This window comes from Ornithodoros turicata, chromosome 2 (assembly GCF_037126465.1).
Source record: "Ornithodoros turicata isolate Travis chromosome 2, ASM3712646v1, whole genome shotgun sequence".
Classification (NCBI taxonomy): domain Eukaryota; kingdom Metazoa; phylum Arthropoda; class Arachnida; order Ixodida; family Argasidae; genus Ornithodoros; species Ornithodoros turicata.
Genome location: NC_088202.1, coordinates 51,995,400 through 52,009,145, shown reverse-complemented (window position 1 = coordinate 52,009,145; position 13,746 = coordinate 51,995,400).

Below are 13,746 nucleotides of genomic sequence, written 5' to 3'. Positions count from 1 at the left end.
AAAGTTTGCCAAATGGGGAGCTGAAAACCGACTTGGCTTTTCCTCCTCAACTCGCGCAATCGACGCCGAAATCTAGCCTCTTTGTAGTGGATATCCGCCAATTTCCGTGTGCGTGACGAAAACATGAGGTCCACGTTTCATTGGGCGTCCGGACCGGAAGTTCTTTTCTAGTGAGTTTGTGAGAGCGGCGACATCCGGAAAGCGATTTTCAATATAGACGTCGAAGGAAGAAATGCGGAGACTTCGCGAGCCCGGAAATTTTTTCTGACCTTTCTGCGATCGTGAAGAAAATTCTGTGTGCTGAGTTGTTCGGTAGCCTCGCTTTCGAAACGTCGCCGATGCCGCGAATGCGAGCCAAAGTAATATCTACGAACACCGTTCACAGATGAAGCAAACAGTATCAGTCGCCTGTCTTCGACAAACAGGTAAGCGATGAGCTTTTTAACGCACACTGTGATCGAACATGTAAACGTTCTCTGAAGTTTCGTGTCCTCATATTTAATGCGCACTTGCTGTTTAAGGTACCGGTGCGGCTGATGTGTCATAATACAGGGTGCAGCACATAAAAAAGACGACACAATACACAACTCTGAACTGGAGAAGAGCAATACAGGCAACTGTGTAATTGTCAGTGTGGTGTGTCTTGAGTCACCTTTTTATGTATTGCCCTGCGCTTAGGTTTTTAGCGTAGGCTTTGAGCGATATTCAGCGTTCTTGCTTTCGATTCAGGGAAAAGTAAAAATATGTTGGTTTATAAAAGAACAAAGCATGTGTAGTAATATACAAGTTGTGTGCATATAAATTGCAGTTGCTCTCAAGTACATGTGGAAATGCCACGACACACACCCTGTACTGTGACCGGTTACCTGTTTGCCTAAACTATATTTTATGTACGTCCTAGAAGTCGGCCCAGGACGCACATTTCCCCAGGGCGTCAGTCGTGACGTTGCCCACATACGTGAGGCCGACAACGGCAAGCCCTTTCGACATCACCACCGCCACCACCTATGTACGTCTTTGTAGACGATACGGATGTACTGCATATCGGCAGTTTGCAAGGTGTTTTTACCACAAGCTTTGGGAAAAACAAGAGCATACTCATCCCAGCCTGTGCAGTGAACAAGATCTGACGAGCCTTCCACACAGAAACTGCCACAGGCTTCAAGTACCCAACATCCTAACTGGAAGTAGCTCTTCGCACAGCTCGTCTATCGCGTTTAAAATGATTCAGCATCTCTATCTAGGACGACTTATAGCTCTCAGGATGATGCATGGTTCATGAGTTCAATATGTCGTGTTGAAACACAACACTAGTCCTCTTTAATGAGTCCTGTGGAACGATAGATGACCACTCCTTCCGTGACATTGTGTACTGTTGCTACACTGAACACTTTCCTGAGCAAGACTGATGAACAAATGAAAAGCAGAGTCTGTCTTTCGAATATGCATGTTCCTTGTAACTTCTGTATTTATAAAGTGACCCATGTTGATGTCCTCCCTCATGTAATGCCCGCAAGGGCCTTTGAGGTATATTCATGAATAAATAAATATCAAAACCAGAAAAAGATGTAACATCTATTGTAATACCTATCCTCTCTTTGTGTGAATGATACATAAACATTCTCAGAAGGTATGTTGTCACACTTTGCCTCATTGTGCCTAAAGCCTAATTCCACCTCTTACACCATCTCCACATCCTGCCTCCAAAGCTGTACAAGGCTAAAGTAATCAGGTACTACATAAAAAAAGCGGGAAGGAGGAAATTAAAAGCTGACTCGTATAAAATTCAAAGAAACCCTGGTGCTTTCTCGGGGCTAGTCATGTCTCAGTCCTGGATCAGATCCCCATTGAAAACAGCTTTTCTGAGCCTAAATGATTGATTCCCTTGACTGTGAGGCAATACTCATCGGCTTGGTGGCAAGTGGGCTTGCGTCTGATAGTGCGGTTTGGAATAAAGGGAGCAAGGAACATCTCTCTACGGTCTCGAGAAGGATATCAAGGATATCATAACCTGTCAAGGCATAGCATTTCATATTGCTTTCAGTAATACAACACTGCCCATAGAAGTTGCGACCATTCATGTCGGGAAAGCATGCTGAAGTTACCTGAGGCAGTGCATCCAGAACTGGGGGTCAGGTTCATAGAGAGCACCTTATGAGAGGAACAGCGACAGTGCCCAGTGAAGACACTCCAGGAATTTTTTCCAGGTTTAGGTGGTCACGCCTTTTAACTGTTTTGATGGAGAGCAGGGTGTGTGTAACACTGACCTCTGGTGTATGCGTTCTTGCTATCTACAATCAGGTAGCCGTGTTCTAATAATCTGGAAAAGCCTTAGCTCTCTTGCAGGAAATTGCTAATGAATCTGAGTGTCTTCTGTGGAAACAGGTTGCTACTGTCTTTCTATCCACCCTTCTTAGTTGTCCTAGCAAAAGCAAATATGTAATGCTGCACACAATATCTAATGCTAGCACACTACTTGCTTTGAGTGTTCTCAGGCTCCTGAAATGGAGCTACCTCGTGCATACGCTGTGCCATGTCGGCAAGAACATAAATCAGATTGCCTTTACTTTCGAAATTGGCCCTTCAGCACTTCATGTGACTGCAAGAATGGTATCCCGTAAACAATAGGCACTAAGAATGATTTCTACAATGTAATGAGCTTTGTAAAACAACAACTTTATTTGAAAATATATTCCAAATGCCGGGTGACGACCTCATAATGTAACATCCTTTACTGCAAACACCGCATAACACAACGATTAAAAACAGAGCGTAAACGTTCTGCCGCCTATCCGGGTGGCATCATCAGTACAACAGAAGCCAAAAGACGAGCACACCAGCCTACTTATCTAAGAGGGCATCATACACACCCGATAGGGGGCCGCAGTTTGTATTACTGGCTGATGCATCATGTCTGATAAACCAGGACTCTAAGAAATTTCTAGGGCCACATCGCTAGTCATGTGCAAAGGTTACCGCACCATCAAAATTAAATACATCTCCCTTAGACCAACAAAGGTAGACTAATTCGGTCCTGGTTTGAGTAACATTAGAAGCCTTGGCAACGTCCCTTGTGTGCTCTTTTAGTCTTGTCCCACAACTTTTGTCTGTCTCGCCAATATAGGTGGCATCACAGTCTATGCACTTAACTTTATATGCACAGTCTTAATGCCTGATGGGCAGAGTGCCCTACAAATGGCGTATAAAACACCTTGGATGGAAGGAATGCACGCCACCGATGTGACTCCTTCAATGTTGTTTTTGACTGTTCTCTGTTGTAGCGATGATGCCACCCGGATAGGCGATGAAACGTTCACTCTCTTTGTTATCAATCGTTGTGTTAAGTCCGTGTTTTCAGTAAAGGATTCTACATGGTGAACTTTGTTTGAATAATGGTTAGTGGCGAGCTTCATACCCTGGGCCACTACTCTAACAATTGCTTGTAGTAATGTGGTGAAATGGGGTAATGGGCCTTGTAAACAATTTACTTGGCAATATATTTAGTTATCTGTCATAGGTTGAACAACCGTGTGGTGCTACATAACGGAGGGGCGTATAATTATACAAGACCGATCACCTAAAGGCCTTGCTTCACACTAGATTAAAATGTGATGCAAATGTAACGTGACAAACGCTGCATGGTGGCGATATGATAGGTTCTCCTCACGAACCATTGGCACGGTTGCGGTTAGTCAAGAAACTGCATATCCAGTTAATGGTAGCAGGATCAAATTTTAATGAGGCTAGTTTGGCCAACACGCGAGCATAAAGCACAGTGTCAAAAGCCCTTACAACAACAACAAAAAAAAAAAAAAACTGCATCTACGTCGACCCAGAAATCAAGACAGTTTAAAATGCTGTGACCGAATTATGTTAGTTTTGCATAAATACCATTTTCTAAAGCCATGCTGAAATTTAAAAAAAGAAATTGATAGACTCAACATGGTTAACAACGTGCTGGTATATGATGTGCTCCATTAGTTTACAGGGAGGTCAGTAGATAGAAGGAGCATAGTTGACACCTCTTCTGCAGACAGAAATTAGCTTGTGACCTATTCCCTTTGAAAGCACCTTTCACACAGATTAACGCATCTTTGTTCCAGCACTTCCATCTTCAAATGTTCGTTGCTGTTGAATGGTCTGTCATTCTTGTGACACAGATCTTAATTGAAATGCTGGTGCATATGGGATGCTCTGAAAGAAAAGTGTTTGGTTTTAGTCCTCTTAATGTTTCCGAAAACAAACTTCACAGTGACGATTCTTCTGAAATGAGCAAATCCAGAACGAAAGCAAAAAATATCTCTGGCCATATCATTGTATCCTACTGAAACAATGCACTCCAATTGAATAATGGCAGTTAAAGATGATGATGATGATGATTCAATTTTAATGGCGCATAAGCAACTCAGGCTATGGTGCGCCAAAACCATGGAAAAATTGTGACTATTAAAAATCAGACCATTATACTAAAAATATATTATAATACAAATGAACAGTCGAAGAAAAGGCAGAAACAATTGTTGGCATTGTGTGGCTGGTGTCGAGTTTTCCACTCTAGGTGTTCAATAATAATGTACGCTAGATATGCTATAGCATCAAAAGTACAGCGATATACACACTCAATATGTGGTGGGGATATGTGTAACCTATATAACACATATTTACATTATCGAACTTCCTTGAAAAGGCAGTCCATGTCTGTCGGATTTGTCAGACTCGATACAAAGCGAGTAAGCAGAGTGTGGAATGACTGATTCATCTTTCGAAAGCAGAGGTGCAGCACCCACGACCTTTCGTCATCTCAATGCTTCAGAGCGGCACAGCCTAGTAAGGAGCCATCAGAAGGGTCACATAAAGTATAACTGAGTTCATGAAGAAGAGGGTTCTGTGGGATACGTAAGAAAGCATACGTGTTACAGTATTTCTTCCCGCGTGCGGTGGGCGGCGCGTGTGCGGAGGGTTGTCCGCGCGCTTACCGGTGGGTTGGAGGGCTGCGCGTGCGCTTATCGAAGCGCATTTTTCAGCCTCTGGCCGATTTCTTTCACCATTTCTTTGCCCGGGCCGACTTCACTCGCAAGTTTTTTCCGCTACATCAACTGTGCGGTGGGCGGTTTACATGCAAGTATAGACATGCAAAGGATAGCCATACACAAAAGTACAAGTGAAAATATATTTACTAATGCCAATACCCGGTTGAAAAAAATCATAGAACTCTCTATGTGTAAAGAAATGAGCAATACGAGAAAAGCAATGAGCAATATTGTTACGAAGACGACGACGGTGTCGGCAGGGACGGGCGCGTGTCACGCACGGCCATTCTCATTCTGCTCATTAAACCATTGCCATCATCACGCTGTGCTGCCCGTATCATTTGGTGGAGGTGCGGGGCATCCTCCTTCGCAAGCGCTCTTGTCGTGGCCATCGACGCCCCAGCCCCGACCTTATGACGAGACGACGACGCCCAGAAGATGCCGAAAGCCCCGAAGATGCCCCCAGCCTCGAAGACGCTCAACGACGCCCGCGACGACAGCGCTCAGTGGAGGATACCCTCGGCCCCGACCCTGTGGAGGCAGCACAGCGTCATTCCACCATCGTCCCGTCGTCGCCCACCCGTCCATCCTTCGAACGTCACCGCATCGAGCCATTCCCATCATCGACCACACCGTCGCCTCGCTCTTCGTCGAGTACATCATCTGTTGTGCCACTGGCAGCATGGCATTCTTCATCTGTCGTGTCCCGGAGGTCACGCCTCGGGGAGGGGGGTAATGTTACGAAGACGACGACGGTGTCGGCAGGGACGGGCGCGTGTCACGCACGGCCATTCTCATTCTGCTCATTAAACCATTGCCATCATCACGCTGTGCTGCCCGTATCAATATGAGAAAAGCAATGAGCAGTATGAGCAACGCCATGGGCAGTATGAGCAACGCTATGGGCAGTATGAGCAACGTTATGGGCTGTATGAGCAATGTTATGAGCCGCACGGCAAGGCCAACGACGCGTTATGTGCGCAGATATAAGCAAATGAGAAAAGCAATGAGCAGTATGAGCAACGTTATGTGCAGTATAAGCCAGAGTTCGAGGTAACTCGTTGCAAGTAACTCGTCACTGTAACTAAGTTCCTTTTTTGGTAACTTGTAACTTAACTCGGTACTTTTACGGCATGGTAACTTTCAGAGGAACTCGTTCCTTTTTCAGGTAACTTTGCGAAATTAAGTTAAGTTCGAAGTTTTCACTCACGTCCACATATTTTCTTGCTTTCTCTCTTGTTCCTTCACGGTATGTTTTGCCAGAAAACGTGATAGTCAATCAATGACAGTATTTTATTGAGGAAGTAAGAACCGCTGCCACTGAAATGAAGCTGAACCATTGTGCGCCCACAGGGAGTAAGATGCAAAGCGTTCGAATAGACCTCTACCAGAGAAACATCGTCATGACATTGGTATACAGCCTGAAACCAAAACAAATCGGAAGGAAAGGGCTGGGTTGCACAAACGGGCACTTGTTCGCTACCTCCCATTGAAAGAAAAGCAGGACCGAGTGTCGCGTCCCTTTAAAGGTCACCTACGCCGATTTCCCGGTGTGTTATAACGGTTGTGATATTCAGAATGAGCACATCCAACTGCCCCCAAAACGCACCTTCGTTTCGCAATTTTGTCTTCCTATTACGAAAATTAATTAATCAAAGAAATCAAAACAAGCCATGGGCGCAGCCATTTTTGTGACGTAGATGGGAAAAACCTGCTCCATCTACGTAGATAGAGAATCGTGCTTCTGATTGGATGAAAGCTGAGGCTTTCTCCGACTTCCCTGGCGTCTTGTCCCGTTTGCGAGGAAATCAAGTTATGGCCGCCGGCTACGATGAGCGTTTCGTCCGAGGTAACCCCGAGAACTATTGAACGATGGAAACAATAACTGCGAACTCACCTCAACAGCATTTCATTTTCGGCGTGAAATTGTGATTATGTGCTCGAGAACTTCGCAGTTCAACCGTTCAGCTGCCATTTACGTCGACGTGTTTTCTGCTTTTACTACAAGTGCAGGGATGGGAGCGATTGAGCAACAACGTGAGCCTTGGTGGTCGTTTGAGCATATACCTGCAGGGGGCTGGTCTTCAGAGAAAGAAGACCGTCGTGCGTTTGAGAAGAGAATCGTGCGATTGCCAGGCTTGTTACACGAGATATATATATTGTGCATCATCATAGCGTGACCGCAACGAACGGCGTAGGAATGTATCGTGACCATTCGAACTGCATTCGTTCAACCATTAGTCGGTTGTATGAAAGTGGTCATTAGAGTTGCCCCGCACAAAAAGTGTTAGATGTAGTTTTGTAGTGTGTTGTTTATCTCGTAGAGCGGATCACAGCATGTAGATCGAGAGCCCTTATACGTATTTCTTGCATGTTTACTTGAGTGTGCGCATTGTTCTATACCGCACAGGCCATAATTCATTCATCATAGTTTCGCAAACAAACACGTACGGGTCGATCTCATACTGCTTTTGAGTTAGCCATAGTGTCTTCAGATCAAGGTATATGTATCCTGTTTGCTGGGCCCAACAGATGTTATTAAGGGTAAGTGCAACGTTTCCCACTTTTTGAACCATGCTAACATTGGCAGAATAAGGAACATTACACAGTGCTGTGTATTCCACGTCTCGCGACGTAAACCCCCAATTATTATATTGTGTACTCCACATGTTCAACAACCAGGCAGCACTTCCCATACCACTTTTTGAACATGTGCTTAAAATTGCACAACTCTCACTCAAGTAACCTTTCCACCAAATTAGTCGGTGACAAAAGGTATATGTACTTTATCACAAATTTAATAACCTTGGTGGAAATGGTTGATGCTGCCCTCTGCCTTGTACGGTGCACTTCATAGCAAAATACACAGAGTCCAAATGTTTTCCTTGTCCACAAATTCCCCGTCAAAGCTGAAAGACCCTTATCAAAATGGGGAAGCCCGGGCTTGCTTTTCCAGAGAAACAAATATGAAACTGCAGCGCTCGACGTAAATACTTGCATGCTCAGCAACTAAGGCTGGTGATGCCGAAGACCTAATATTTCTAGGTTAAAAGGAACAAAGGAGGAAAGGCCACTGCTGCGTATTAATGTTGTTTCAAAAGTAAATACTACAAAAATTTGTGAGAGTCAGTTGGTGTATTTAGTTATGTTGGTCACCTCCTGCACCAATTTTTAATAAAGTTAATTGCGTTGCTACGAACCAGGACCTAAGCCTGACCTATGATCTAATAATAATAACAGTATCTATCTATGACCTATATGAACCTTCAACACTAGTTTGGTCTAGATTTACACATAGCTTCTAGTGAAATTCGAAGCTGCTCTGTAGAGCTTGCAGGAGACTTGCACAGTAGAGAATTTGTTTATTTATATTTTCCGAAGAACATGTAAAAAAACAATGTCCTGTACCAACTGTATTCAAAGAAATACAAATATACTTTGTTTTAGCTATGTGCATGTTAGCAGATTACAGGTGACCGTTGAACACAATGGGCGTCAAGGGTGAGAACACAAGAATACTACCACTGCAGGCACTGTCCTGAAATTCTAAGTCACCATTTGTCAGAAACAATGACCATGCATAGCCTAAGGATCATATTGGCTCCTTCCATTATTCTTTTTATTGAAAGCACGTTGGCTGCCATCCAGTTCATGAAAGTGACTTTTATCGTTGAAAGAACGGTTCAACAGTAAGCGAGCTGGTGATAGTGTCCATGATGGCGAGACCTGAAGAGGAGATACAAGAAGGGACATACACACACTATGTTAAAGGAGCTAGGAAAGCACTTTAATCACTAGCATTTTTTTGAACCAAGTGGTTAATAAGCATATTAAAATGCACCATGCGAAGTAATACTATCAACAGGTGCATAAATATTGCAGAATTCGATTTTGAAAATCGCGACCGTGCGCAACGGTGGCAATACCCGGAACGAGCCGTCGAGCCGCTTGCGTCATTTTGACGTCAGAAAGGTGGAGCCCCTGATTGGTTTCGAAGAACGTCGTCTGCTATTTTTCACTCGCAATCCCGCTGCAACGGTGGGAGAAGTTGCTTTTGCTTTTTCTTTGGTTTATCAGATACAGTAAACGAAGACTGGTCTACAGACACTGTTCAAGGTTAGACCGTGAGATTGTAGAGGCCTCCTCATTGAACTCCCCGAGCGAAGTCAACCAAAAATCGGTCAACCTCTCCCCGCTTGACTTTGCTTTCTCTAAAGCGACCTTCCGGAGTAGGTGGATTATGAAAATAAACTTCAGGTGCCAGTTGAACGCTGTTCTGTCCGTGTCTGTGTTTTGTGTGCTGCTCGTTATCGTGGTGACTGTTTCTTGTTGCGTTGTTGGTGGCAATACGTATAAACACAGTGCGGCACTAAGCGCTGCTTCACTTCACGCCTCGAAATGATCGCTGCATGGCTATGACCACTAATTCCGTCCGCTATGTCATTATATCAATATACGCTATATCACTAATTCGCTAGATCACTAGTACCCGTCACTTTGACTAGCAACTTTGTTAGCCATTCAGTTAATTCCTTATTCAGCTGGAGGAGTGTTCTTGCCCATACGTTGTCAGATACAATCCAGTGAAATCTATCGCAATATGCCGTCGCCGGCACATCGTGGCATCAGGAGTTGAACATTCATTGCCTGAGTTACACACCAACATAGCCAAGCAGTGTCATAAGACCACCACAATTTATGGTCATCTTACCAACCATCGAGCTAAATGAGAATTGGCCGATGCAGACTACAAATGTGGACGACGCAGACACGCAAGTTTGAGTTCATCCGTGCTCGGCGCCATTTGTTTTGTCACCATATAGTGCATCAGTTTTATCCACCATATAGTGACCGACAACGCCGGTTAAGTTTGCGTCCGACGACATATCAGCGTGCACTAAAACAACACGTGACTAGCGTAAATTTTAGCTGACTATAAAATGCACATGTTGCGCGCGAAAAACTGCCAACGGCAAACTGTGACTAACCCACCCATAATATTGCAAGCATACAACTAACCAACCAACATGCCGCCCTGCTAAGCCAAATGGCTTCTAAGTGTGTCTTTCGTTCGCTAAGGCGACTTGAACACAAATAGAAAATTCCTGAATTTGAGTGGTTAAATAGTGATGTTACGTTCTTAATCGCGGCATAACATCTTACGAAGCAGCATTTCCCCTTTTCCTTGTTTCCAGAACATGAATTTCGAGAACGGGGGTTTCACGACCATGAATATCGAGGTCCTCCCTTATTCATCCCTTGACAGAGAGAAAGCTGGGTGAAAGAAAACGGAAAGAAAGAAAAGAAAACCAGTCAGCACTGACCCGGATAGAAGCGCGGTCGCCGCTTTCAACTTTTATTACGTCACCAATGACGTTTTTTTCTTTCTCCTCCTCGTTTGACCCGGAGGAGCGAGTCGAGTGGGAACACGCGCGGCGATGTTCAAATGTCTTTTTTTCTACGAAAAACATCGCGCACAGAGAAAATTTTCGTGTTAATCATCAAGTTAAGTTACCTGCTTCCACCACGCGTTCGGAACGGAAAATTTTTGAGATGGCTTTCAGAGCTCCTTTAAGACATTGTGTATGTCCTTTCCTATCCCTCGTCTCAGGGTTTTTCGCTATGGACCTTCATGATGTTTCCTTCCGGAAACGTTACATATTTGCATGTGGAATTGTGAAGGTACAGCCAGGCGCTGTTAGCAAATCACACAGTACTTTTCTTGATACAAGAGTCCATAGAAGGTACACATCTTCAGCATTGCACACATCTATGGGACATGTTAATCACTTTGGAATGTCACAGACATATCATGGAGGCTGGTACATGATTAGTGGTGTTGAACAGACAACTATTTGTCATATTTTAGGCACAAAAAGCAGTTTTGGCACCTGCATATTGAGACAGATGTATCTCTACATACTTTACCATGACACAAATATATGAAGCAACAAATGTACTCTCTACTTTATTATAGTCATTAGTCAACACTGCCAAGAATGTGGGAACACAGTCTTGTACCACCTACACTCTTCAAATTGACCTTTACACACGACACATTGTAGGTCAGCGGGACTCCAGAATGATGTTTTTTGAGCAAATAATATTCAGAGGGTTACCATACTGTGGTGGGCCTGCAGTGCATTACGTGGTAGAGCACACACTGTAAAAAATTTCACCGTAGAACATGTCCTTCTTTCTAATGGCAGTCTTCTCCAGTTTTTCAAACTGCCATTTCCCATAGCGCTTTATGGTATGACACAGTATTTCTACATCTTTACTGTAGTTTACCGATTGTAGCAGAAAAAGATACGATTGTTTCCGATCACAGGACGCAAGCCATAAATGCTATACAGCAACAATTCATGCTGCTGTTTAGCAGTTGTTCGTGTCTGGACATGGTATGGTGCATGTAGTGTAAATTCCATGGTTAAAATATCCAAACGTGAACAACTGTTAGATTACATGATGTAGAATGCTCTATAGTACAGTAAAACCTCCAAAGTCAGACACCTCCCTACATCGGACAACTTCCCATGTCGGAGAAGATCTCACTGCACGGGCAGGCTCCCATTGAAACTACATGAGGACGAAATTCTCTATGTCGGACACCTCCCTATTTTGGAAGTAGGACAGAATTTACCCTGCTAAGTCGAAAAAAAAAACCCTGGCCAAATTAGCTCAATATCGGCGCATCTTTGCACCAAAAAGACCTAAAATGAGCCAGTGGCCTTGACTTTTGCCCCTTTTTTCCCCTATACTGGTCTCAGCACTTTGTTGCTTTAGTTTTTAGAGTCCAAAAACAAGTGCTGTCAGTCTACATTGTAATTCTTTATGTGAGCACTTGTCTTCAGTTTGTCTAGAGCCTTTAAACGCGCACTGCACAAAAGCTATGAGAAGTGGGCTGACTCTACAGAGACAAGTCCTTGCTGCTCGAAAAGCTCCAGAGGTAATGCTATTGTGTGGAACCTGAACAGAACTGAATCTACTAAAATCAGTAATAATTATCATTGAAGAGTGGGTAGAGGGACCACTACCAGGCACCCCCACCAGGTACCATTAAGGACCTTAAATTGAAGAAGGGGGGACATTTCCCACAGCTGTGATCTTTTCCATTTTTTTGTTTCCGTCATATTCTGTGACTCGGACACCTCTATAAGTAGGACACGCTTCGGCTGCACCGCGGGTGTCCAACATAAGAAGGTTTCACTGTATTTATGTCCCGTGTCATGTGACCACAAACAATATGTGCTTTTACTCATGCTGCACAGCACAGGCGATATGAGCTGCATGTGAGGATAACAACATGAAACACGAGGCACGGAGGAAAAGGCATGACTTTACGGTCTCTGTGTCAGTTGTTTCATGTTGTAATTGCGTACCAGCTGGCCTGTACCTGAGAATAGGTTTGATGCATTGTACACGCACCATAGACATGCAGTATGTGGTGTGTTGTGATAGTAATGCCACTGCCAATTGAAGAATAATGCTCCAGGTGGATTGTTTCGGTACAATCTTGAACTATGCATACCAAGGAGTAGGGCACCTGCGTGACAGGTTTACCAGGTATAATTAACATTATCAATATACTGCTGCAGATCATACAAACAATAGCACACAAGGTGCTCCGATATGTTCTGCAGGAATGTCTCTGTACTCACAATATTGGTACAGCAGCTACAGAAAGGCATCAAACAAGTTTTTGCATACATGATACCACTTGAATGCAACACAAGCTTCTGCTGCACTGCCAGAACACCACAGCGGACAGATTTACCTTACTTCACCTGAGAAAAAGTATGTACTGTTGCACATAGGATGCTGTTTGAATGTCTCGAAAAACAATTTATGACCAAAAGACATCAACTGGAAGATTTCGATTTACCTTAGTCAAAACTGAGAAAAAGTATGTGCTGTTGCACACATGAAACTGCTTGAACTGCCCTTGAGCGCTCTGGAAGAACACCTTATTTGTGACCAAAATACAACAGCTGAGCTAACATTGAATTTATACCTTACTCAAAATACACAAGATGTGCTGCCGTGCATATGATACGATGATACTGCTTAAATGTACTCTGAAAGCGCTGGTGTAAGAACACAAGCACCTCAGGCATGGTTGCTCTAAGCTAGCGAGCAACAGCAAGGGTATACGAACACAAGAAGTCGAGCACAAGTGATGCAATGCACTTTATTAATCAGAAAATGGAATGTCTCAGTACCAGGTGTCACTGTTCCATCAACAAAAACAGATGAACTTTGAAGGGGCGTCTGGTTGGAACTGGTGACAGCCTTCAGCTTGAAACCCAGACGGTGATAGTTGAGACGTGGAGTGCAAGTTTTTCGTTGTTGCCAGAACGCCTGCGAAATCATTTAACAAATAAGGCAATTCCAAATCTGTACTGAGGATACACGCGCTGGGGCCTAATCTCTAAAGGATTGTAGGAAACAGACTATCTCGAATGTTATCTAACTTAAGAAGCGAGAACTGTTATCGTGTTTTCTGTACCACCGCTGCATCGCTCTCAGATTGAGATAACATAATCATGTATGCCTCCTCGGAACGTGGTGTGGGTGGTGCGCACACGTGGTTGTGATGTCATGTTTGGGCGGGACTTTTGGTATAAAAGCGAAGCTGTGTATGCAGCAATGGGAGAAGCTTCCTCTGGGCCTATCCGGCTTGGACAGCTGCTCTGGGCGTTGGTGTGGGCAGAGA